At 34.9% G+C, this 5,946-nt stretch overlaps 1 non-coding gene across 1 annotated transcript; it reads right to left on the bottom strand.

Moving 5' to 3' along the window:
- Positions 1 to 4,945: 4,945 nt before the first annotated feature.
- On the bottom strand, positions 4,946 to 5,017 carry Trnad-guc (transfer RNA aspartic acid (anticodon GUC)). The gene has a single exon. It is a non-coding gene; the product is annotated as a tRNA-Asp (tRNA).
- Positions 5,018 to 5,946: the final 929 nt, after the last annotated feature.

Below are 5,946 nucleotides of genomic sequence, written 5' to 3'. Positions count from 1 at the left end.
GCTGTTTCATCACAAGAAGAACAAGCAAGAAACTTGTGTGTTGCTCTTTTAAATAATTTATTCTTACTTACAATTTAAGTTTAAGTGTGTGAATACAAACCACCGATTAGCACTAATTCAATTAAATACTCAAAAAGAAAAAAATATTGAATACATAACCAACTGGTTAAACAATTAATAAGAGGAAATCAGTCATAGTGATTAGAGCAGACCAGTCCCTACAAGCAGCACCCGTTCACGAGTATGATGGATGAGCCAGCCATCACTGCGCTCGACCATATTTTAGGGAGCCCAATGACCCGGCCCACCACGCCGCCACAAGTCTGGACATTTTAGTGAGCATGACTACTCAAAACACCAGACCACGTCATAGCTACTCACAATTGCCATCTGATGTTTATAGTATTCACATTTCACATAAGAATGCATGCGGCAATTAATACAAAACCCGCTACGCTTTCATATTTCTAAAATAATTGAATCAAGAAAGCAATGAGATAAACAAATTATAACGTTGTATGCTAATAAACTAATTATTTACTTGATATGTTGTCTTCTATGAATTCGTCTATCCTGTAATAGGCTTTCTTACATAAAAATTGTTTAATATAAGATTTGAATTGCCTCTCTGTCAGATTTAGTGCAGATTCTGGCAGTTTATTATAAAATCTTACGCAATTACCATAGAATGAATTACTGACTTTGTGCAGGCGGCATTTAGGTAAAATTAGCTTATTTTTATTGCGTAAGTTTCTATTTGTACAGTCTTTAAGTTTTCTAAAACTGTCTAAATTCTTCCGTGTATACATGATATTCTCATAAATGTATTGTGAAGTAACGGTGAGGATATTTGAATCTTTAAAACACTGACGTAATGACTCTCTTGAACCCATACCATAAATAGAACGTATGGCTCTCTTTTGTAAAATAAATATAGTATTTATATCGGCTGCTTTACCCCATAGTAGTATACCATATGACATAATGCTATGGAAATAACTAAAGTATACAAGTTTAGCCGTCGCCACGTCTGTTAATTGCCTAATTCTTCTAATTGCATATGCAGCTGAACTGAGTCTATTGGCCAATTTTGAAATATGGGGCCCCCATTGTAATTTCGAGTCCACTGTTATACCTAAAAAAACTGTATCATTAACAAAATTTACTATTTCGTCATTAAGCAATAACTGTGTATTTATTGGTCTTACATTAGGAAGTGTAAATTTTATACACTTTGTTTTGCTGGAATTTAATAATAGGTTATTACATGTAAACCAATTTAATATAGCAGACATAGCACAATTTACATCGTCTAATTGATTAGTTTGACGTCCAATTTTAAACACTAACGAAGTATCATCCGCAAACAGCACTATATCTGCAATTTTCTCTACCATAAAGGGAAGGTCATTTATGTAAATTAAAAAGAGAAAGGGGCCTAAGATTGACCCTTGTGGAACGCCCATCCCAATATTAGCTCCCTTAGATTTTATACCGTCAATATCTACAGTTTGGACCCTATCCTCTAAATAAGTTCTCATTAATTTTAGATCATTATCTTTTATACCATAATGTTCGAGCTTGTACAAAAGTGTTTTATGATCCACGCAATCAAATGCCTTTGATAGGTCACAAAAAACTCCGAGTGCATCCTGTGACTTCTCCCATGATTGGAAAATATGTGTTATCAGCGCTACACCTGCGTCAGTGGTAGACTTGCCGGCGGTGAAACCATATTGTTGACTGTGAAGCAGTCGGTTATCCCTGAAGTGTTGTAACATTTGATTTAACATTATCTTTTCAAACACCTTACTTAGAACTGGCAAAATAGATATAGGTCTATAGTTCCCTGGCTCAAATTTATCTCCTGATTTAAATAGTGGGATTAATTTGCTAAATTTCATTAATTGTGGAAAAGTCCCATTATCAATACATTTATTAAAAATAGTAGCTAGATATGGAGCAACAATATCTATGAAAGAACTAACTACTTTTACAGACATGCCCCAACGGTCTTCTGTATTTTTTAAATTTAGATGTTTGAATATTTTTATGATATGAACGGGGCTAACATGTGAAAATTTAAATCTTAAAGCACAACAACCGATATTAGACTCTAGTAATATTTTTGCTCGAGATGGAGATGAGTCCAGAGAAGATGTAATATTAATCGGAATATTAGCAAAAAAATCTTCAAAAACATTAACTACATCTTTTGTTGCTGTTATTAATTTATTATCATAATTTAATGCAAATTGATTATAGGCTAATTTAGATCTTCCGGTTTCTTTATTTATAATGCCCCAGATGGTTTTAATTTTGTCAGAAGACTGGTTAATTTGTTTATTAATATAATTAGATTTAGCCGTAATACAAACTTTTTTAAAAATTTTTGAATAATTTTTCACATAAGTGGTGAATTTGTCATCAAATCGATATTTTTTTTGATCGTATAAATCAAACAAAATATTTCTACTTTTAAGTATACCTACTGTTGCCCATTCCGTGAATTTAGATTTAACATAAACTTCTTTTTTCTTGAAAAATTGTTCATATTCTCCTGATAGAATAGTAATTAGCTTGGTGTAAAGATAATCAGGATTATTACTATATTGTAACAGCAAATCCAATTTATTTTTAATCGCGCTTTTGTATTTGTTAATATTGTAAACATTTATTTGTCTTTTTGATTTTTTATTATTGTTGACTTTATTGATCTGACTGTTAAACTTAACAACTTGACCACAGTGATCTGAAGGAAGTTTATTTATTATGAATTTTTCTGTATACTCACAGTTACAGAGTATACAGTTGTATAGAGTTAAGGTCATTCATTGGGCTCCCTAAGATATGGTCGAACGCAGTGATGGCTGGCTCAATACAAATGTTTGTACCGTGCGAGAAATCAACCCGCGACCATCGTAAAGCGGTGTAATAACCGCTAGACCACCGAGGTCGTCAATGTTATGACACTCTGTAATTTAAATAATGTAAATTAAATATTGTAATGGGTGAAAACTGTGATTGGTACAGTTTATGCTGTAAATAATATAAATGACGTAGTGGAGTAACTTGAAACAGTCATGCTCGCTGTAAAGTTCAAACTTGTGGCGGCGTGGTGGGCCGGGTCGATGTGCTCCCTCTAATATGGTTGAGTGCAATGATGGCTGGCTCATCCGTCATACTCGTGAACGGGTGCTGCTTGTGGGGACTGGTCTATTCAATTTGCGATCACTGATTAGATTTTTTGTTTTTTTTTCAATAGCATATGCTGGTTGTGAAGGATGGAGATCAAGTTGACTTATGTCATATAAAAACAATATAATATTATAAAAAATCAAACAATAAAAAAGGTATAAAAATAGTTTGCAACATAGTCCCACCCGTGTAGCATTTTGCTACACAATTATGTCCTCATGGAGTAGGGCCTTTTTGTCCAGCACGGGTTTCCTCAGCGTGCCCCCTTTGGAGGCCACATCAGCTATTCGCACAAGTCCATCGTTGGCCGGGAAAAACAATGTATTTCTACGTATCTATGAGGGCATAGGCCATATGTCAAGCGGTAAATCGGGTGGTACAAATTTTCAGTCATAGTGCATAGCATCAGCGAAATCTCTCACGAACTGGTAATGGAACACGGCTAACTTCAGGCTTTCACAGACATCGAACCGTCTCAATTTTGGTATGCTTCTGTCTAATATAAAGCCTCGTAAATTTTTTATTCTGCAATCAGTTGAAGAATTTTCGACGATTTGTAGAGATGTTTCATAGGTCTTCATGCACATGGATAAACGAAAATGTGACATTCTGTGTGACACCGTCTTTAAAACATCCATTTTATTTTCTAAGTTCTTAGGCAATGTATTTGAAAACTCTTTGTTATCGTTCAATGTAGGTTGTCTAGAGAAACGAACATTATTTGACGTTGACCGAAATAAATTACTATTAGTCGATTTTGATGTAATTTGACATGTCAAAGGTTGTTCATTGTCAACATTTTGCAAATATTCATGTTTTTTAGCATTATCAGAAGAAAATATAGTCGGAATATTACGGTTGATAGGTTCCGAAATATGATGAGATGAATTACTCACATAATTCTGATCGACATAGTTAGGCTCCGGAATTGAACCTGGTAAAAAATGAGCGTTATCTTTTTGTTTAGGATTCATTACGGGCTCATTGATGTCTATATTTGGACAGGTAAAAGTATTATGTGCGTCGTTTACCCAGGACGCAGTACGAGAATGTGATAGACTAACCAAACGAGTGGAGCGGCGCTCTGATTCCTGAGCCGTTAGGTTTGCTTCCATCTCCAGTTCTTCTACTTGTTTAGCCTGTTGAATGAGCTTACGTTCATGTTCAAACCTTTTCTGGGCCAGCTGCATGGCGAACTCTTGCTCACGTTCAAACTGCTCACGTTCCCGTTCCATGCATCGTCGAGCTAACTGTGCCTCTGCAGTCAACCTACGTGCCCTAACTGTGGACGATGACTGTAGCGACCCCGACAAATGCACTTTAGAACTGGAGCCATATTTCTTGCATTCGGTGCTTAACGTAGGACTCTGAATAGGCGTAATAAGTTCAGGGTGGCTTGTCGGGAGCATCAACGTGGGTTCGGCTAAAACGTGGTCAATTTCTGGTGACCGACCGAACCCACCCGCGACGAGCATATCAGACTCCGAACATACTTCGCTAGTATCCTTCGCTTGCGTATATTTCTGTGTCTTCAATCCCGTTTGCATGATTGTCCTCGTAAATACTTCGGCGATAGAGGACCAAACTGTGAAGGTCGGCTCGAAGACCAAATGTGAAGGTCGGCTCGAAGACCAAATGTGAAAGATGGAGATCAAGATGACGAGCAAAAAGTAAAACGGCACCGTTGTAGTTGTAGAATATTTTTGTATTAAATTGACTTATGTCATATAAAAACAATATAATATGGCTCCCCGGCGGGGAATCGAACCCCGGTCTCCCGCATGACAGGCGGGGATACTTACCACTATACTACCGAGGATGAATTACAAATGTGAAGGATGGAGATCAAGATGACGAGCAAAAAGTAAAACGGCACCGTTGTAGTTGATAGAATATTTTTGTATTAAATTGACTTATGTCATATAAAAACAATATAATATTATAAAAAATCAAACAATAAAAAAGGTATAAAAATAGTTTGCAACACTGGTGGTCACTCTATTCTCCCAAATTTGAATTTTAAATGAAATTGTATTACTGTAAATAAGTACAACATTTAAAAAAAAAATTCTGAGCTGAGTTTCTCGTCAGTTCTTCTCATCTCGAATTCATTCCGAACTGACGGTAGATTTGACATATCATAAGAGTCTGTAATAGACCTACATGAATAAAGGTATTTAGAATTTTGATTTTTTTTTAATTCTGTTTATATTTATACTAGTGTCCATAAATTGACTTATTAAGTCAGATACTGTAAATCCTGAGAAGGACCGAGTTAATATATTGGGCGAGCATATTAGAGTTATAATATAGCCCTCAAAGAATTTCAATATGATTAAATTTTCCTCGTTTTTTTCAACTGTGGACCCTTTGATGGTTGCTTATATTGGATTCGGAACCTTATCGGTCGAGTTTTCCAATTTCTTACCAAACAATTGTGAAGTACGCTCAATATTCATTTTTGATGTTTTTTCTGAATTTCAGTTATTTATTATTAGTTACACAGATAGACGGAAATTGGGAAAGTTTTGGTTTATAAATGGTTTTTTATTTCAATATATTATTTAGAATAGAATAGAAAATCATTTATTCAAATAAACTTAATTTAAGCACTTTTGAATAGTCATAACAATTTGTTTTTTATTTACCACTATTAATATTATAATAATAAAAAAATTGTGAGTATGGATGGATGTTTCTCTTTCACGCAAGAACTACTGAAGAGATTTTAATGAAATTACAGTAACA

Source organism: Achroia grisella, unplaced genomic scaffold (genome assembly GCF_030625045.1).
Source record: "Achroia grisella isolate CSIRO2021 unplaced genomic scaffold, CSIRO_AGI_Agris_v1 utg1056, whole genome shotgun sequence".
Taxonomy (NCBI): domain Eukaryota; kingdom Metazoa; phylum Arthropoda; class Insecta; order Lepidoptera; family Pyralidae; genus Achroia; species Achroia grisella.
This window is presented reverse-complemented; position numbering and strand designations above follow the sequence as displayed.